At 45.6% G+C, this 21731-nt stretch overlaps 1 protein-coding gene and 1 long non-coding RNA gene across 2 annotated transcripts in view; one reads left to right on the forward strand and one right to left on the reverse strand.

The window, feature by feature from the left end:
- The window catches only part of LOC149866530 (potassium voltage-gated channel subfamily KQT member 1-like), an 808906-nt gene that overhangs the window by 115448 nt on the left and 671727 nt on the right, over positions 1-21731 (reverse strand). The gene's annotated exons all lie outside the window — the stretch shown is intronic.
- Positions 1-21731, forward strand: part of LOC149866531 (uncharacterized) — a 163594-nt gene that overhangs the window by 101430 nt on the left and 40433 nt on the right. The window lies entirely within an intron of this gene.

Here is a 21731-nt window from a genome sequence, read left to right on the forward strand (position 1 = left end):
ATTGTGTTAGAAAGCTTTTGCCAATTTTTGTATGTTTGCTTCAACTATGCATATGTCCCTGAAGAGGGGATGAGGTTACAGCTTTGGAAAAGGGTGTGTTTACATTATTAAGAAGGCTGGGGAAACTGGAAGATCCAGGCAGTTGAAAACTAGACACTTCATTCTCAGTAGTAGGTTCTAGAACAGAGGTAGGCAAAATACGGCCCGTGGGCCATATGCAGCCTGCCAATTGATCCTATCTGTAGTGCTGGTCACTTCTGGGAGCCTGAGGAGAGAGGACTGTGCCCTGTGCTGCTCTGTTACGGTTGGGGTCAGGCTGGGCAGCATGCAGATTCCTCTGTGATGAGGCTGTGGCAGCTGTGGAAGGGGCTTGGCCTGCGGCAGCTGCTCATGACTTCCCCAGTATGGTGCAGCAGCAGCAGCTTATTGCAGCAGTTCATCGCAGCAGGCAGACAGGATGGCTACTCAAAGCACTGCATCATGTCCTGTCTCATGTGACCTCAGCTGCTGGCAGCTATGGTGCCAGGACTGTGCAGTGCCTAAAGGAAGCTGGGGAGAAGGGGCGGGGGGGAATGTGTGTGGCAGGGGAGGGTAGAGGAGTCTGCATTCTGCGTGACCCAGGCCAATATGGGCGGCTATGGCAGAGTGGAGCAGTGTGAGGTGCAATCATCCCTCCTCAGGTTCCTGGTGGCAGCCAGCAGGCTGGATAGGATTAATTGGCAACTCCCTAGTCAACCTGCTTCCCCCAAACGTTCACCAAAACTCCTTAATTGGTCCTCCAGTCCAAATAATTACCCACCCCTGTTCTAAAAAGAGAATCTACACCCCCACAGAGGCAGTGACTGGAGGCTTAAGATATCAGCTTGATCCAGGTTTAAGGTCCAAACACAGCAGCTCGAGCAATATTCAGAAAGGGACATTTGGCTAGAAGGTGATGAATGTGTTCAAAGGACCCACTCAGGCTTAGAAACCTATTGTGCTGGATACTACACGTCCATAAAGTAAGGAAAAATCCTTGCCTCAACAAGTTTACAATCCAAGGCCTTGGCCTGCTAACTGAACCTAGGTCTGGGGAACAACGTGTCCAAACAGATGGATCAGAATGCATAACGTAAATCATTTCTTAGCATTTCCTAGCACTTCCTAGTACCTTTAACTCATTGTTGCTTCTTTTCAATTAACTAATATAATAATGCCAACGTTGCCATTCTGTCATGAGTCTCACTGCAGTCACAGTTTTGGATAAATCCCCAGCTTAAAGATTCTTATTAATAGGTGAGAAGAACAGATGTAATTAAAAAAAAAAGTTGCTAGTCATCATAGTTATGGAAGAGATAAAGCTGAGAAACATGAACTCCAAGGGCTAAAAATATTAGAAGGGCAAAAACCCTCCATTCCACATACTTAAAAAAAAATCATGCCTATAACAAGTCCAGGCCACAGGGAATGCCATGACACCCCCTGGTGGCTGCGAGGCCCCTGATCTGCCACATGGTGTTATTAGAGAGATAATTAAGGGAGGCTTTAGAGTGAACCTAAGCCTGTACAAATCACCCCTGGGTCTCTCCTAGATCCCCTTAGTCATAGCTTCACCCTCAAGCTAAATAGGCCCTCTCAGCCTGGCTGTGCCTCTGCAGGGCACCTGTAGCCTTAAGGGCTCATTGCATGGCTCCATCCTTCCCTACACCATGCCCCAAGCCTCACAAGTGTTATTATTCAGTGGTGTCACCTGATATTTGTTATACTTAATCTCTCCCTGGGATACTCAATGCTCTCAACCCCTCTCTCTGGGCTCTTGGACCCTCTGGTCACCTGCACAGCCCACCTCTGGGCTTTGGTACCCTCAGGTCTCACATTTAGCCACTTCCTGGGCTCTCAGACTCTGTGGTCTCATGCTTAGTCCCCTCACTGGGCCCTTGGAACCCCTGGTTCCATATACAGCCACTTTCTGACAGCACCTTTCTGGGTTTTTGGATCCTGGTCCCAAGCTCAGCCCCCTCTCTCTGGGCTCGTGGACCCTCTGGTCTGGCTCACAGCTCCTCTCAGACACATGGTCCCTCTAGCTTGACTCTCAACCCTTCTCTGGGCCCCTGGACCCTCTAGTTTGACTTTCAACCAATCTCTGGCTCCTGGACTCTTGGTCCCACATTTAGACCCTTTCCATCTCTTTACACTTTCTTTGATCTCACTCTCTCTTAGCCCTGCTTTGTGCTCCTAGATCCTCTAATCATACTCTCAGTTCCTCTCTGGGCCTTGGTCTCATGGACATCCTGATCCTACTCCCAGCCCCTCTCTGGGTCCTGGGCTCATGGATCATCTAATTGCCACCCTCTGGGCTCATGCACTCCCTGTGGGGCGCTACTGTCTGCCACTCTTGTGCTACTGGAACTCTAAGTAGGCCTTGAGCCTGCCCTTGCAGGGTTCAAGGCTAAATTACCAGTGCCACTTAATAACAAGCACTTGTGCCACCTGGCTGGCATACAAACCTTCTCTGGGTTATAACATAAAACCAAGGCCAACTGCCCTTCTCTGCTGTAGGTGCCATCCCTTGTTCTCAGGCCTTGCAGAGTTGTTTGCTCAGTTTCATGGTCAATTCAGGAGCTCTGGTGCTAGGAGCTCCCCACTTTATGGCTCTCAGGGCTGGGCTTCTTGACCAGTTCAGGCAAAGGGCTTATATATCTTCAGCCCAAACTGCTACTGGTCAGGTGAGTCCCTAATTAATCCCCTTTGCCACCTGCAAGCTACCTCCCCAGTTACTTGCTCCTGTAAAGGGACAGGTACTCTTAAATGCCCTGTTACAATATGTTTTACAACAATCACATGATGTTTCATCCTTTAGAGTTAGCAATTGGCCCCCTCTACACTTTACATATTAACTGGTTAATTGTACAATTAATTTAGACTGGCTACACATGCAAAGTAACTATCAGGCCATAAAAGGTCCACCAGCTATAAAATTAAAGCTTGAAAATATGCAATAACTTTACAATGAGTTTCTATCCAGATTTAATTTGTACATGTAGCAGGGTTGCCCCCTGTGACTGGGAGTCCCGTCAGCTGATGGGGCTCCCAGCTCCAGGGGTGCACTATGAATGGCCAGGTCTGGGAGTCCCACAGCTGAGGGGACTCTCAGTCCTGGCAGCACCCCATGGCTGCCAGGATGGAAAGTCTGCAGCTGATGGGATCTCTGTCTTAGCAGCACCCCACCCCTGCCAGATGAGGGACTCTGTCCTGGCAGCTGTGGGGTACTGCCCTGGCTGTGAGTTTGGTCAGCTATAGGATTTGAAGATGAAGAAGTCTTGTAGATGAAGAATCCCAGGTTCCCCTGGCAGCTGCAGTAAGGTGTGATAGGATCTGATGCTGGATCCCACAATCATATCTCCTGCCATGCATGTGTGGCATGGCAAGAGCTGTGATTGTGTGGACTGCACATCAAATCCTATTAAGCCTTTAACTGAATGTTTAAAGGGGCCTATTAACTCGGTAAAAAGAGCCAGGATTAGAATAACTGGAGCAACATTTCACCCTACTCATGTATTTGATTCAGAGTCCCAACCCAGACTTTATAATGTAACCTAAACTTCTGACCACATGCAGAGCAAAAAAATAATATCTTGAAATGATCAAAATACTCTATTTGCAAAATACCTTCTGTTCTATTCACAGTAATACAGTTCTGAAAGAGATCTATTTCTGGAAACAGTCCTTCCTCCTCAAAAAAAAAATATATTTTTTGAAAGGAGGCAAAAGAAAACCCAAGCAAATATCAATGGTCAGAGGACAGTGGATGGATGTTGTCAGAACTGTTTATGGATTTGATAGGGTTTGGAGATGACTATGCAAAAGTAAGCACAGAAACCTGACACTGTCCTATCTGATAGTGGCAAAAGAACATAGGTTACACTGAGAATAAAAAAAAGCTTATTTAGCCCCACAAGGCTAGTATCATTTTCTTATACCACAGTGACATATTAATTTGTGCCGTTGTCCTTTCCCCCCTGCGCTTTCCAATGTTATCCAGGTCTCAATGAGTTTATCTGTCCTCAGTAGCTAAGATGGCATATAATACTTTCTCTGTTTTAACCAGTTTTAATTACATATTTTAATTGGGCATACAGCTGCTCTGATGAAGGACACAGCCATATTACAAACTGGTGAATAGCAGATCACTCTGGACCGGTATTTGTGGTATTCACTTTCAGTGCAAATAAGCTATCAGACTGCCATTTACATGGACAAACTAGTTTAATATATTTTAGGTTTCCCTAAAAACAGAAAAAGAAGTATGAACAATGGAAACAATGGGTTTTAATTTTTGCCTGGAATATTGACAGCATGATATCACCTACAGTCAAGCTATTATTCAGAATTCATCATCTGATCCCAGCACATGACACTTAGTAGAAATATCATTATCTAATAAGATTTGAAACTCATATTCTTGGTGTTATAACAAATCACAAGGGGTAAATTCTGCCCTTCACAATACCCAGACAAAGTCAGTAGGGTTGGAGAGATGTAAAAAAGGACAGCATTTGGCTCTTGAGGATTAAAGACAGTGCTGGTCTCTTTAAGAAATAATGGATTAGATTCTGACATAAGATACAGACATGTAATGCTCATTGACTTCAGGAGGAGATATACAAATGCACTGGAGGGCAGAAATTCCATACGTGTTCACAGGAAGACCACTGTCCTAAAAGTTTATGGAAACAGAGCTCATTTTAAACAGATTGCCAGAAACATCAGAAAACTCTCACTCTGATATAATTTAACGTGGAGCTAGTCAGGCAATACTCCACTGAAGTAAACAGAAATACCTGTGTAAATGTGTAAAGTCAAAATGAAGCAAGGCTAATACATTTGTTTTAAAATGTGAACTATAAGACTGATAGTATTTTGTTACAGCTATTAGTTTTCTTTCTTTCATCAGGAGAGGGATGTGTATTTCAACATTTAGTTTGTCCATTGATGGTGTACTGACTTGCTTATCTCTGCCACCGTCACCTCTGCAGACGAACCAGTTTTCCTACCTGGGGCTTACAGAAAGCTGAAGAAATATAAATGCCATGCAGTTTGCCATATCGGACACAAAAAGAACCAAAGAGGCACAAGATATTAGGAGAACATCTGGAGTAGAGTCAACATAGCAGCGCTTAATAACGAGTTCACATTAAGCAAGGGGTAAAAAAAATCACCTTATAAATCAACTGTTTTAGTATCAAATTCCCAAGACCTCTTAGAAATAACTTAGCTAAAACAGTTTTAAGTGCATCATGAATAATGGTAGTGCCTTAAAATATCATTGGAAATAAATTACCAGAATGGTCATTGTTGTTAGTTTAGACAATGGCCTCCCTGAAGATCCTAGGATTTTAATTTTGAGTGACCAGAAAAACATAACATCACTTAAACTGAATCAGGTTTAAATCACTCTCAGATGATATTTCTTAGGAGAAGCAGCAGGCATTTAAAGAGTCATTCTAAGAACCTGACAAGAGGCAAACAAGTTGAACATCATGGACTGGTACATGAGTGAACTGGTAAACAACAACAATAAACATCTTTGAAGAAATGGTTGCGGATTTCAAGGAGACATGGGATCATCCAGGATATGAGTAACTCCCATAAACTTCCCATTATCTATGAATGGGTTCCCAGTGACGTTATTGGTATCCTGTAGTGTGGGAATAGGGTCCATATTTTTAGATCTGTGCGCTAGATATGTTCTGGGATTGTCGCCGCCTTTATATATATTTTTAGTGCTTCATTTTACAAGGCAGTATTCTCTACAGTCAATTGTGTCGTATGCAATTTGTGAGCTTCCTGATGTGCATCTGTCCCTTTGATCCTGTCAGTTACAGTGGAAGCAGTGATGACTCAGAAGTTGCGTCTGCTTTTTCAACAACAGGAGCTCCCTAGTACAGGGCGGCAGCTAAGCAGCGGAGGGTGACAAATGGATCAGCTCATAGCTTCATACAAAGGAAAAGCCCAACAGAAAAAAGAGGGTCAAAGTTGGAAGCAGAGGTTTCATACATCTCAAGGCTAAACTATTGTCTTCTTGATAGACGTGCTTGAATTTCAGTACTGTTACCTGTGCACATTTTAGGGTAAGCGAATATTTTATATACCTGTGATACTAAGCAAAACGTGGTAAGCTGAAAAGCCAAAACATGCAAAAGGCTGAAACATGAGTGAAAAGGTCTTCATGTTTTAAAACTAGCTGGCAGATATTTTGATAGGGTCATTTGAGTCTCACTGGGCACATTCACATGTGCATTAATAAGCCATTATTACTGAGCATTAAGTTTAGTACCTGTAATAACAGGTACTAACTCAATGTGCAGTAACTGGTGCTACTGTGCAGCAGTGCCAGCGCACGGTCTTCTAGTCACAATAATGTGCAGTAGACTAATTCTATTGTGCACTAGCCTATCAGCACAGCTTTCGCCATAATGCACTAATGTTCAGCAAAATTAGTCTTCTGAGCATTCAGCATCTCATGTAGATGTGCCCACTAACACTTATACTGGCACTGTGGGGATCCTCTAATATGTGTGTGTCGGACACATATACTGAAGGAACTACTTCTCTCTGGCTGCATAGACTCCAGGTTAGTTTTAACAATGCTTGATTCTCATACAGAACAAAGGTCCTGATCTTTGAATTTAACTTTAAATTGAATATCCAACCATTAATAATTAAAACAATATAGAGAATTTGTAGATTCTTTATGGTTTATTTTTATATTAGAGTTTTTTCTTTATTTCCTAATTGACACCTAGTTGGTTTTGTAGCTACAGCATTAAAAATATGGTTTCTTCCTATGTTCACCTTTTCCAGGCTATCCTTCTTTTCAGCACTGAACGCCTACACTGTGTTTTCTACAGAAAATGCACACTAGAAAACCCATAGAAAATTATACAATGATAGCTGTTTAAGATGCATCATATTATTTTTCTCCACTGTGACTAAAGACCTAAGTGAACTTTATTTTAAACTCTGAAAACAAAACTGTAATTGATTTCTAGTGTGGTATAGACTGGCAGAAAGAGATATGAATCTTCTACAAATCTGCTAATTTAATCCATATTTTAATACAACTATAACATGAGCTTCAAAATGCTTGTATTCAAATCACTTGAAGGAGGCAATGGTGAAGTATATTTTAGACCTGTATAAGGAGTTGTTGTAGAGAGTTCTTCAAAAAATCAACTCAATGTGCATTGGTGACCAAGAAAAGCTAATAAAATATTGGTCATCATTAAGAATGGAACTGAAAACAAAATGGAAAAATATCATCATGCGCTGTATAAATACATGGTGTGCCCAATCTGGAATACTGTGTGAAATTCTGGTCTCTGCATCTCAAAAAAGATGTAGTATATTTACTTGAATATAAGATGAATCTCCCTGTTGCCCCTTCCAATTAACATGGGGAAAAAGCCCCTCATCTTACATTACATACCAGCAAAGCCCCCCATTAAATACATTGACTATCATTAAACTACTGCTAGCAGCAGCCTGTACTCAGTCATAGAAACCAGGGAAGTTGATTGAATGCAGCCCATGCTGAGCATGCCCATAAAACACATGGCCTATATTGGGCAGACGTGCTGATGGCAACCTTTTTATTATTCTTATGAAAGTATCAAAACATAAAATCTGATTCCATCAGCTTACATTGTGTTTGAAAAAGAACTATATCAATTACTGGCCAACAAAACAATAAAGTACTGAAACTTAAAACATGCTTCCATCAGCTTACATTATATTACAAAAGCTACATCAACTAAAAGGAAACAAAACAATAAAATGTCAAAACTTAAAACATGATTCCATCAGCTTCCAACACTTCAACAAATAAGACCAACAAAACCATAGAACTTTTTTTACCTTATCCAACAATTTCTTCCTTTCCCAAATTCCCATTAATTCATGGACCTGAACACTTTCATTTCTGAATACCGCATTATTACCTGTTGCCTTCCAGGCTTGTCTATTAATGCCTATCACACCTTATCCCATCTATCTCTTGTCTTAGCCCCTATCGTGCCTTTTCCTAGCTAACCCCCAGCCTTCAGTCATAGCTCTGCTGTCTCTCAGGTCTCATCATCTTTGCATCCTCCTAGATCTATTAGGTATTTCCAGTCTTCTCTTTTCCATTATTCCACTACCTGCCAGCACTACCACTCCAGCTCACTGCAATTCCAGTTGCTGCAAGAATAATAAGTTTTTTGCTTGCCACAATGCCACTGTAACAAGGTCGGGATCCCAGGGGTGGCTGTGATGCCCCCTGGTGGCTCCACAATGGTGTCTGTTCTGCCACAGGGCACCTTTCCCTCTCACCTTTCCTGTCACACCTTGATGGAAATATAATGATATATAGGGAGACTGCCTATAGGCCTTTCCATAGCTCCAGTCCCACTGAACCCCCACTAGGCTTCTCCAGCACCCTTCTGGTCCTCAGGCCTCTCACTGGAGCTCACTAATCCTCAGACCTCACGCTAGGCATAGTCAACTGTGCCTAGCAGAGCACCCAAAGCCTTAAGGGCTAATTGCATGGCTCCAAATCCTTCCCTACACCACGTCCCATGCCTCACAGCTGTTATCATACCATTGTTCACTCTGTTGAGGCTTTGGCCTTCTCAGTCTCTGCCCCTGTAATTTGGCTACACCTTCTAGCCTAGGTCCACTGCCTTGGACCTGGTTTTGGGGCACTAGCTTCAATCTATCTCCTCCATTCACCAAGCCCCTCGGCCCTGTATGACTGCACACCTCTTGAGCACCAGGTCACTGGCCCCTAACTCACTGCACCCTTGCACTCTACCCCTTTCTGGGCTCAACAATAGCTCAGGCCTTGAGCCTGCCCTTGGCAAGGCTCAAGGCAATTGCATGCCTCTTAGGCACTAATGGAACCTCCTTTTACCACCCCTATAGTCCCAACTCAAGCTGCCGGTTTAAACACAACATAAATATAAGCCCCCAAGCTATAACAAAACATAACAGGATAACAGCCCTCTGTCTCTTTAAGAGTATAAACCTTCACTCCCTAGTACAGCATGCCTCCCAACCTGGGCTCTTTGTAAGTTCCCTGAGCTTCACTGTTTCTGCAAGCAGCAAAGTGGTTGGCCTAACATCCCCAGGTGGCTCTCCTGGGCAGGAGCTCCTTCTCTTGAAGCTGCCAGGGAGAGACTCCCTTGCCAGTCCCAGCCTTGGGCTTATATGTTCCCAGGGCCCTGCCTACTTCCAGTCAGCTGACAGCCTGCAGGTGTCTGCTAATTGCTCCATTAGCCTGTTGCTCCAGCAACCTGCAGCTGCAGCACCCTGCCTAGCCTTCCTCCCTGGCTGAGCTACTTTTATCTTAAAGTAACAGGAAACCCCAGGCTCTCTGTTACAACCATGTGAAAGTTCACAATGGCTTTCCATACTCTTCCTCCATCCTTTCTCTCGGCCCTGGCCCACACTACACAGAACCACCCCTAGGGTGAGTTTCTTCTTAGCACCCAGCCATTGTAGGTGTTTCTCTGCCTTCTCCCAGACCATTATGGTGAACTGGCACTCCCACGTCACTTGCCATATTCTTTCTACCCTGCAGCATGTTTGCTTGGGACATTTGGATGTTCAACACAGTCCCCAATTGTAATGAAGTGCCTGTACTGGAACAATCCAATGTGCTAGTAGGCAGCTGTAGTCCAAGAGCTGCTGTGCTACACTTCTTTGTATAAAGTCTTGATCCCACTTAGAAACATTGATAGGACCCCCATCTTGTTCAGAGCGCCAAACAGCAACTCATGCTCCACCTAGTCATATGCTTTTTCTGAATCAGGATTTAGAAGTGCCACATTCAATCCTCATTCTTGACCGTACTAAATCATGTCTCTTATTGTAGTTACTACTGTGTCTGGGACTGTGCAAGCCTGGGTCACTATAGGCCACCTTTCCCATGACTTCTTAAAATTAGCTAATACCTTGGCCATTACCTTATAGTTTAGGTTCCATAAGGTTATCAGACTCCAGCTTTTCCTACTCTCCTGTCTTGTACAATAGCTTTATTATTCTTGTGTCATACCTGCCCCCAGCAGGTCCCTCTCCAGACACTCGTGGAACACCACTAACAGGTCCAGGCTTAGTACGTCCCCAAAAGTCTAGCAAGACTCTGCTGGAAGCCCACTATTCCCTGGGACTTTCCTGTCTTGAAGGTTCTGGTTGCTTCCCACAGCTCTTCCAATGTCCACATTTTCTCCAGCTTCTGCTTCTCATTTTCCTCCAAGCTTGCCTTGGACCCTGTCAAAAGGGAGTAAAGGGCTTCCTGATGCAACACTCTTCTGGGTTATAAATTTTGGTTAAATTCCTTCACTACACTCAGCATCTTTTCTGTTTTTGTTAGCTATACTCCTCTCTCATCCCACACTGCTATTATACCTATTTTCCCTTTCCTTTAGGCAAAGTAGGAGGACCATTCTTCTTCCTCCATCTAGGCGGCATTTGTGAGGGAGATATTTCTCTGTATTTTTTTCTCTAAACCATTCCTTCAATAGGTTCTTTTTGTCTCTAATTTCCTCTGCTACCAGGAATCCCTTCTCCGCTAGTCAAAGGAGGCACTGCAGTTGGCTCTGCAGTCTTGTAAACCTTTTCAGTCTTTCCCAGGCCCTTCTTTTTAAGATGTTCTGAAAAAAGGCTCATGTTCTTTCTTTAATATGCTTCCATCATCTCACTCTGCTTTTATATTTCTTTCATCACTCCCCATACTTCATAGTGGCTCCCATACCATTTACACACTTGCTCATCTTCCAACAGTCTCATATTTAACTTCTACTGCCCTCTGCCTAGTATTCCTTGCTCTCCCACTTCCAACACTGTCCTCAGTAGAGGATGGTCTGAGAAGAAGACTGGTATTTTCTCTTCCATTCAAACTTTCCAGACTACAGACCCAAAACCAAAATCCATGCAGAACCATGAACAGCCTGCCACATCTACTCTAGTCAATTTACTCTCCACTCCAGGCACTGCCTTTTGGGTTTCCTGTGGTTTATGCTCTACTACCATCCTTGCCAGTATCCATGAGGACCTATCTAATCCTGAGGCATTGCTCCTTACCCTATCCTCTTCTTCCAATATATACTTTTAAAATCTCCAACCAATATTATGGACAGTGCTCTTGGTAGGAAGATAGTCATTTCCTTCAAGAGGGCACAGTGTGCCTCCTGCTGTGCCTGTATCAGTGCATAAATGTTCAGTATTCTAAACCTTTCCCTTCCCTTCTCCTCACTCTTCCCTGAAGTAACTCCTGATAGCTTAATAGTTGCTTAATAGTTAGCTTAATAGTTATCTTATTTCCTTATACCTTAATAGTTGCAGCTGTGGATCTTTCATTTGTATCACCACAGCCACCACTTTTTTCTCATTACTGTCTGACCACACAGATGGGCCATGCTTCTATCTTCCTATGAGGTCTTTATGCATATATAGTATGTATTCCATCTAGTATTCCATATCCCTGCAGGCATCTGCATCTGCCTCCATCTGGTCTTAATACTGGCCCACTGCCCCCACCCCCCTTTATTTCACATGGCTGTAAATGCTCCTTACATTAGTGGATATTAGTGTAATAGGCATATTTTCCCCATGATATTGCCCACCACCCTCCAAGACCAGTCTATGTACTGATGTCTGGGTCTGGGCATGACTGCTTCAATTTCAGACTTGAGATTGATCCTTCTCCTGTTGTTTTTCTTCCTCTGCTTTCTCCTTTCGCCATGTTCATTGCACACAACAAACTTTGTATTTTGCCTTCCTCTAAGTACTCTATGCTGGTGGGGCTTCTGCTTCCCTCTGCAGGCCCTGAAGACCCTGAGAGTTTTGGGGCTAGGAGTGGGGTGGGGGGTGGTGGTGGGAGGTGGGGGGTGCTTGTAGGTGGACTCCTTTTGTCTGTTCTTCTTCTTTTCTTCTCTCCTGTATCTCTGCCTCCTCTCAGACACCTGCCACTCCAGTTTCTGCTTAGCACATCCCCTAGAATCTAGACTACACTCCTTTCCACTCCCTTCTTCCCCATTTTCCCTACCCTTTTCCTTAACTCTCTTCACCTCCAGTCTCCCTTCCCCTACTCCTCCTATTGCACCATTCCAACTTCCCTCTAACCTGTTCATTCTCTCCATCTTCTCTACTCCACTCATGCCCACCTCTTCCCCTTCCCTCTGTTCTCCCTCTATACCCTCCTTCCCTCCTGTTCCTCCTGTCCTCCCTTCTCCTTATTACCATTCCTTCTCCTTTTCTCCTCATCTCCTCCTCCTCTCTCCATCCTGATTTATCTTCCTCTGTACGCCTCATCTCTCCTTCCCCTTCTGGCCCCTTATTTTCCCTTGCCTCATCTGCTTCCTCTTGTCCTGCCTTTACTCCCATCCCCATTGTCTGGATCTTGGCCCACAGGTTGAGAAGCAATCTACTGGTGGGAATATACTGCAACAATAGGTTAGTGCAGCCCATTTGAATAAGGTAAAAGTATGTTTAGGGGAGGGGTCAGCAACCCCCAGCACGTGTGCCGAGCATGGCACATAAGGCCATTTTGCTCAGCACGTGCCAGGGGTTGCTGACCCCTGCCCTAAACACACTTTTATCTTATTCAAATGGGCGGCACTAACCTGCAGCCTACTGCTCCCTCCCGGGAGGCTGCAAAAAGCTGCTCTGGGCTCCGGCATGTCAGCACTCCGGCACCTTCCAAGGTAGACGTGGTTTTTTTGGCACTCCGGCAAAAGACTTTGCCTGCCCCTGGTTTAGGGAGTACTTGTGTTGAAATTTGCAGCAGTCAGGGTTAGGGACAGAGTCAGCCCCACAGCAGTCTCTTGTTCCCCTCTGCAATTTCTGCCCTCTTTTCTGTTTTTCTCCCCATCTTATTGTCACATGCAGTCCACTTCCACAGTGTGCTTGGGGAGGGAACAGAGCCTGAGCAGGGCTTGACAGTAATGGGGGGGAGGGGAGGCAGAGGCAAGAAAACTGCAGTAGTGGCACTCAGGAAATACAGGAGTTCACTGAGAAGCTCTAGAAATTTAGGGCTCCAACTGCTATATAATGAAATGAAAAATGGTCTGCTACTTAGCATTTCTTCTATAGGACACATTTCAGGGGTAATGTCTGAAATGCCCTGAACACCAGTTCTAATATCAGAGAGGTTTATCAACACACAAAATACTGCTGGCAAAACAGAAAAGACTAGAAATGAATCAAGTCCCAGGAGACAGTTCTGTCCTTTCTTGAAATCCAGAATTTAAGTGGCCTGATTATTTAGCAGCCAGAATATTGATATTAAATGGTTCTAAATACACCCTAATCCGTTTTTTCTGCTTCGATAGATGGTAATTTTCACAAAACAGAAAGAAGAAAAAGCAGAGTCTGTCCTGGAAATGAAACTCTCTGCTCCTTCTAAATGCAATCTCCAGGCCAGTCTCCTTTCACGCTACTCTTCCAGGCAGTGATATGTTGGAGAGCATTTCACAGCTTCAACTGTTTTTTTTACACACAGGAGAGATTCCTGGTCTCAGCTGTGTAAATGTTTTAACTGAGATTCATGCTTGGCTATTCAGGTCATTGGTTTCCCTTCCGGCCCACATAGGCCAAAAAGCATCTTTATAAGCATAAAGCGTCCAAAACCAACACAGTGTTTTTCACTTGAACACACCCATGGCACGTGGCTTGCTCAAAGTACAGGGTACAATGCCAAGCAGTAAATTCATACGCTTGCCTGATATGAACTTACCATGATTTATAAAAAAGATGCAATATCCCCATTCTGCAGCTTCATCTCATTCCCCACAGCCCTTTCCAGATACAAAGCCCAAAGAAACCAAACTGTCAGTTATATCTTAGGAAAAACAGAGCCTTAACCCATCAAGTAAAAGATTTTTCATTTTCTTGGGTAAGTTTGTGTACTTATTATTATAATTAGTCTGAGACTTTATAACTGAATTTTGTTTTGTTTTTTAAATAAAATAATGTAACCACTTGTCAGCAAACAAAATGAATAAAACAAAACTTTCCTTTGCTTTATTGTTGGTGCTGGGGGAATATTATTAAAACTATGTAGACAGTTTTTGCCCATGATTACCTTTAAGGACAATAACAGTGGAGTGACCTAGTACGTGTCACAATTCAGATCAGGATTGAATCAACCCTAAAATTTGGGCAAGATTTGTCAGATGTCAGATCCACACTGTTTGGAGTGCTCTGAAAACATCTCCTCTGCATAAAGATGAGAAATTTTTAAGTGTTTGTTTCTATGGAAAACTTCTTTTGTCACGTTTGTCAACATTTTTTTCTGTTTAAAATTATATTTTAATCTGAAGGCAGTTAATTAGCCTAAACTAAATTTCCACTACATATAAGTAGAGAGATTTATTCTTGAGATTTCTCTTGTTCTAAAACTGTTCCAAGTTGATGATCACCTGAGCACATTGCAGAAGTCATTTGTTCTGGGTAAGGTTTTTTGGGAACATGGAAGGCATGTTCCTGGAAGAGCCAAAAGGTCTGTTTTGCTCCTTAAATCTATGGGCTGGGTGAGTTAATTCAATATGTACAGATGATTATTTTTGCTGCTGGGTGGTCATCATGTGAGACTGTAAGTCTAACTAATTATTAATGTGCCTAGAACTTTTTGTGTGGTCATATTTGCTATTTTTTAAATTTGAAAATACACACATAATTAAAAAAATAAGATTCTACTGCTAAGAACTCCACATATTATATTGAAGTTTTAATTATTTCTAGATTTAGGACAAGTAAGCAATGAAAAGTGCATGAGTAGAGGGACAGAACACTTTCTCAGACCAAGACCCACTCAATCTCTCAGGCTAGAAACAGATGTTACCAAGCTGAAGTGGATCAGCTGTGGTGGGACATGTTCTGTATAGCCGATCAGCTTTATTCAGTGAAAAACACTCGATACAGGGCAAGGGGAAGAAAGGCACTCAAGGCACTTGTGGGAAAAAGGGTGACATGTTCCCTTTGTCAGGGGATTTCCCATCTCACTGCCCTGTGTCTCCCACTTGGGACCCACACTGACCTGTCCTTCCAGTTGAAGCATGGATAGTGCAGATCCCAGCAAGGAGGTGCTGGGTGGCTTAGGAGCTGGGGAATTCCTGAACCCCTGTGCCTCCAAGCTGGGACCCATCCTATGCTGACCCATGTTTCACATGGGGGCATGGGTCAGCATTGTTCCCAGTATGGAGGCACCAAGCATTCCCTGTTTAAGATGATAAGCCTGGAAGGTCCCAGGGGTATCTTTGCAAATGGGGAAAAGCTGGCTTTCCCCATGTACTGAGATTCACCTGGAGAGTTCCCCGAGCACATCTCTGTAAGTGGAAAAAGCCAAGCAGGCTCTCCAGGAGCTTGAGGGGCTTGATCTTGCCTGGGAATGATTTGGGGTGCACAAGGTTGGGCCCTTGAAGCCTCTGAGGCATCTGCCCAAGGCAGCCGCTCCCATTCTCCTGCCACCAACAAACTGATGTCCACTGGAATAACCTGGCACAATCTATTACTACCTTTGGGCATTTGTACACATGATGAAAATTGGCCATTTTTGTAGTTGAATTGCATCATGCCATACACATGTGGGCATTTTTTATGATTTAACTGAGTTTGTTACATTGCAAACTAAACCACATCCGCATGTAGTTTAGTTTGCAGTGTAGCTATTTGTGATGTTTCAGCCTTTTGACAGTTCACCCTCACCATAGGTGAGGTGGGCTGAAGGTAGAAGCATCGAGAGGCCCAATCATTTTTTTCGTGGAGCTGCCTGCCATTCCCATGGCTGGGGCGTGAGTTGAGCGGCCCCTGAGTTGCGGGGGGAGGGGGGGCCCAGTTCTTTCTTCCGCAGTGGCGGTGCCCCCTGGAACTGCCCAGGTGGGCTGCTCGTGGGCAGGTGCTACTCCAGCTCAGGCTCAGGGAACAGTTGGATCAGGCCAGCTGCTACCTCCATGCTGGGGCAGCACCTGCCCACTAGCAACATGCCTGGGCAGCCCTGGGGGATGCTGCCACCATGGAAGGGAGGACCAGGGCCCCCCACAGCTCAGGGCCCACCAGCAGCTCGCCCCCCCACCTGTGGGAGAGATGGGCAGGCTCCATGGGGGAAAAAAAGATTCAGGCCCCTCACTTTATTTATTTTTTTTGGCAGAGCCTGCCTGTGTGAACTGCCACTGGGCTGTACAGCCCCTGAGCTGCAGGGGGGTGGGGGGTGTCAGGTCCTTCCTTCCATGGGGATGGCACTCCCCAGGGCCGCCTGGGTGGGGTGCTAGTTCTGCAGGTGCTGCCCCACATTGCAGGCAGCACCTGCTGGATCCAACTAATTTCTGAACCCATGCCTGGAAGCTCATTGGGTGCTGCTCACCATGCAGGCTTGGGGAAGAGTTGGATCTGGTGGGTGCTGCCTGTGAGCTGGGGCAGCACCTGCACAGCTTGCACTTCACCCAGGCAGCATGGAGGGGTGCTACCACCATGGAGGAAAGGACTGGGCACCCCCACAGTTCAGGGGCTCTGAGGCCTAGTGGCAGCTTCTGCAAGCAGGCTCTGCTGCAAAAAAAAAAGCAAGGGGCCTGATTCTTTTTTTTTTCCTGTGGTGCCTGATTGTCTCTCCCATGGCTGGGGGGTGAGTTGTTGGTGGGTCCTGTGTTGTGGGCGGCCCTGGTCCTTCCTTTCACCGTGGTAGCACCCCACAGGGTCACCTGAGAGGGCTGCTAGTGGATGGGAGCCGCCCCAGATCAGCAGCAGCTGGTCCAACCTAAGTGTTCCCTGAGCGCCAGTTGGGGCAGCACGCGCCCTCTAGCAGCCCACTCAGACAGCCCTGGGGGGCACTGCCCTCACAGAAGGAAGGACTAGGGCTCCCTACAGCTCAGGAGCTGCTCGCCCTGCCAGCAGCTTTCCCCCCAGCCATGCGGATGGTGGGCAGCTCATGAAAAAAAGAGAAAAAGGATTGGGTCCCCCTTGCCATAACAGTGATGGAAGCCCCTAAATTGAAACAGTGGGTTTTTAATTGTTGCAATTAAAAATCCACCATTTCAATTTAGGGGACTAAACCCTTGTCATGTGTACAAGCGCCCTTTGTTATTGTCACAAATTTGAGGTATTTGTATATGGATGTCGTTTTGTTTTGCCTTTGTGCCACCATAAAAATTTTGGAAGCACAAAGGCAAGGAAAGGTGATATTTGTTTCCACTCTCAGTGATACAGCAGTCATCATCATGCTTTTCCTTTGCTTCCACCTTTGCTCGTGAAAATTATTTTCACATACAGTACTTCTAGTGAAGTTGCTCTTGCTTTGCTATGTGCCACATATCAACCCATCTGCATATCTTTCTTCCGATCTAGTATCGATTTGCCCGTTCAATCATTGGTGTTTCTATAAGCGACATTTAGAATAGTGTGTTTTTTGTGATCCAGGAGCTAGACTGAAATCAGCACAAATATCTCACTTATGAGAGCAAAGAACCGTAAAATGGTAAAAATTTTAATTCCTGACCTGGATCAGATTTGAATGGTAATTAAGGTCCTAATTCAACAAGTCTTTACATACATGTTTAAATCCAACTGCTTAAGTACCTTGCTCAGCTGGGTCCAAGAGGTGAAACACACATTATTACCAGCTACCCATAAAGAACTTTTCTCTTGGTTTGTGTTTCTGCTTCCTGACACACTCTCAGGCAGAGAACTGATTGTTTTTTGTTTTCATTTTTTTCAAAATTAGGTCCGGTTTTGCACTTGCATCCAAAGTCAGTGGTTGGTTTTCTCATCTCTACCTAATTATTTGGATCATGATATATTAATGTGCATTTAAGACTTCTATGGATGCTAAACAATATATCATTATGCAAACTATTAGAATATTAATAAAAATGTTATTTCCAGTTGAAGACAGAGTTATACAAAGAACAGACAAACATAGAGGAGCATCTACTAGTTAGATCAGGAGTTTCAAACATACAGCCCATGAGCGGGATCTGATCCACCCATGCCACCTGGCGTATGGGGCTCCTAGAGGAGTCGGAAAATGCGATACGCAGGAATGGGGCTCATTGCAGAAATCCAAAGTGCAGATTCCTACTGGGGACATATATTGTGGTGGGGGGAGGAGGGGTGATGGTTGCATTAACCCTTATGGCTCCCTAATGCCACTGCTACTGGGTCTAGAGCCAGCCTGCAAGAAGCTCTGAAGTCCAGATTCAGCCACTGAGGAGCCCTAGGGTCTGGATCCAGCCTAAGGGGCCAGGTGAATTTAACACTCCAGGGTTAGATTAAAAGGAAGTTCAGCGGTGGTTCATCTAGTTGCACTGGTGCCTATTAGGGGGATGTAGCAGCACAGGTAAAAGTGGAGAGGTACTTGGGGAGTCAGACAGGTTGTAGTGTGTCATAAATCCAATGTCTATATTGGGTCCATGAGTTTGTGTACCTAGGAGGCTGATGAAGTGAAGTTCATAGGCCTGTCTGTGAAAAGTGGTTTGTAAATTCAAACAAGCACCGAACCTTGCTAACATCATCACCTGAAGCCAATTTCCTGCCATTCAAAATACAAAACCTGCCAACAATCTCCAGTACCCCCACAAACTGCACACCAGAATCTATCAAAGACAAGAATACCCAATGACCTGTGGGGGCATATTTCTCAAAAAAACCCACTGCGTCTCCAGTCTGTCAGGCCTGATCTGAAAGGGAATTTACAAACCACTTTTCACAGCCGAGTCTGTGAACTTCATTTTGTCAGCCTCTAGGTAGTAGGTACAGAAATGCATGGACTCAACACAGACAGTGGAATTCTGATGCACTACAACCTGCTGGACATCTGACATCTGGCTCCTGCAGACGCTGCCCTTCACCCTTGGGTCACACACAGCAGACAGCATGTGGACTGTACTGGACCACAAGGGATCAAAACATTTCCTGATGCCCTCCTTCAGCTGCCTCACCAGTGCCTGCATATCTGGTGACAGCGGCTTGCCCCAGCCAGGAACATTGATCCCCTTGAAGCTCTCTATTTGCCTCTGAAGTTCCCTCACTACAGGGATCACCTGGCTAATGAAGGCATTGCCAGCACTGAGACTCTCGGTGGCCTCGAGGAAGGGCTTGAGGACCACCAAGATCTGAGAGATGGTATTCCACTCAGCTTTGTTAAGAAGGCCGCTGATCCCAATCTCCCCAAGCAAAGCCATCTCATGGATGGCCTTCTGTTGTTCCACCAGCCTGTTGAGCATCAGGTATGTGGAGTTCCACCAAGTCTCCACATCCTGCATGATTTTGTGTAGCATCTTGCCCCGCTTGATGCTCCAATGGAAGTATCCTGCCACCTTTCTGCATTTGGAGATGAGCTTGCTGGTGGTGCTGGCACAGTCATTGGCAGCCCTGTCCCCCTCCAAGGCATCCCTGACAATGAGGTGGAACTTGTGTGCCACACAGAGGATGCCAAGAAAGTTGGCATCATGGACTGCCTTATTGGCCCCATTGTCGGTGACCATGAGCCTGCGGGTGAGCTCACCCTGCCCAATGAGCAAGCCCTGCACCAACTGGTTCCTGGCCTCCATGATCTCTGTTGCTGTGTGGGACTCATCCATCACCTCGACTTGAAGGACAGCCCACCAACAGCCTGACTGGTTGCACCTATGCCCTGTGAAGGAGAGGTCAGCATGATCTCCACCCTAGCTGCTCTAGATGTCCAAGGTAAAGTGTAAGGCCCTCTGTGGACCTGCTTTGTGCAGCTCCTCCCTCAAGTACTCCCTGCATGACTCATACAGGGAAGGCACCTCTGTCTTGCTGAAGGTGGTGCATGCAGGCACTTGATAGGATGGGGCCATGAGCACTATGAGCCGCCTGAACTCTGGATGCTCAACTAAGAAGGGCTGGCCATCAACAGCAAGCATCTCCATCAACAGTAAGCATCTCCCCAGTGCTCTGGGTGATCTCGCTCATCCTTGCAATGTGCCCCCCTTACTATCCACATTTACTGCACTATTCAAGGGTGGCCTGCCTCTGCTTTCAGGGGATGAGGCCTTTGGAGTGAGAGGGGGACTTCCCTTTGGGCACGCTCCCACTGGTGCCAGGCTAAGGAGGAGCAAGGGCAAGAGGGTGGTGCATACAGAAATGCATCAGCATCCTCACGGTGCTCATGGCCATGTGTAGACAAAATGAGAAGTGTGTGCATGAGACTTTAAAGCAGGCTAAATGCTTTTGCATTACTGTAATGGTGTCAGTGTTTGCATACCTTGGTGGTGTATTGAGCATTAATTCCAGGCACTGTAGGAAATTTTGCAGTATAATGCACCTTAAATGACTTGGGGTGCAGCAAGCTAAAACTCCTTCAAGGAGTTTTAGCTTGTTGTCCCTACAGCTGTGGAGTGAAGCACCAGGCTCCGTCCAGCTCCAAGGCTCTGCAGGAAGCCCTGCAGGCAGGTTGGCAGCAGCCCGGGCAATTAGGCTCCACCCAAGAAAAGTGGCAAGCCTGGTCTTTTTTCCACCCCCTTGGAACTGGCCTGTCTGCCTGAGCTGCGTAGGGGCCCAGTGCTTCCCTCCACATCTGCGGTGCTCCCCGGGACAACCTGAGCCAGGTGCCTGTGGGTGGGTGCTGCCTGGGGGGGGGCTACCATTGCCACGGATGGAAGCACCAGGCCTCTATCCCCTGCAGTCCAGGGACCACCCCGCCCACCAGCAGCTTGCCCTCCCTTCCCCTCCCCATGGAGAAGCAGGTAAGTCAGAAGGGTGTGCGCAAGACACAGGGGTTTAATCAGACCTAAATAGAAGCATTGTTTTTTAAAACCCACTGCTTCAATTTAGGGTCCCAGTTTCATCTACATACACCACATGTATTTTGTTCCCTTGCCCTGGCTGGTTTTGGCTTGGCAACGCAGGTAGCTAGCATATGTGGGATCATCTGCTAGCTCAAAATGATCCCAGACCATGCTATCCGCTCACTTCTGGGGTGCGGGTGCATGTGTCAAGGCTGCAATTTCCCCCTCCCCAGCAGGCAGAGGCACAGCAACAGGAGGAGCAGACTCAGCTGAGCCACTTGCCTCTGCGTACCTCAGCCTCCTCTAAAGTACCTTCTGGGGAAGGAGACCTGGCTCTAAGGGAAACTTGAGGGGTGTGGAGCACAAATTCAGATGATTCCCCCTCCTTCCCCAGAATTTCCCTCACTAGGGCACTTAGATCCAGATCCAGATCCAGCTCTTCCTCTGGCACTGGAAGGCTCAGCATGGGAAGTGAAATGGGGGTGGAGAAGACTGTCATGTTGGTGCTGCTGCTTCTGGTCATGGTGGGGGTTGGGAGAGGGTTATGGCTGGTGCTCTTGGAGGGGAGTCAGACTTAGGCACAGAAAGTGGCACTGGCACTGCTCCCTTCCCCTTGCTGCTTCTGAAAGCCTCATCCCTTCTAGTTGTTGGAAAGAGGCTGCATCTCTGTTTGGTGGGGGTGGGTGGGAAACTTACACCTCTCCCTCTACCCTCTCTTCCACGCCTCCTTGAAGGCTTACCAGCTGCCTTTCCACCATGTTTCATCATGTGTTTCATAGTGTCTTGCTTTTATACAAATATATAAATGTATCTGGGTTTGTATATAAATTCTATAAGGTATATAATGCATATGCTGCAAGGAATAAATGTATCTCCCTTCCTATATAAATTCTATATGGTATGTATGTATATGCCCCAAAGGTATAAATATATAGAAATAAAATATAAATACATGCCCCTTCCTATATAAAT

This window comes from Crocodylus siamensis, chromosome 4 (genome assembly GCF_052110815.1).
Source record: "Crocodylus siamensis isolate JL-2025a chromosome 4, ASM5211081v1, whole genome shotgun sequence".
NCBI lineage: Eukaryota > Metazoa > Chordata > Crocodylia > Crocodylidae > Crocodylus > Crocodylus siamensis.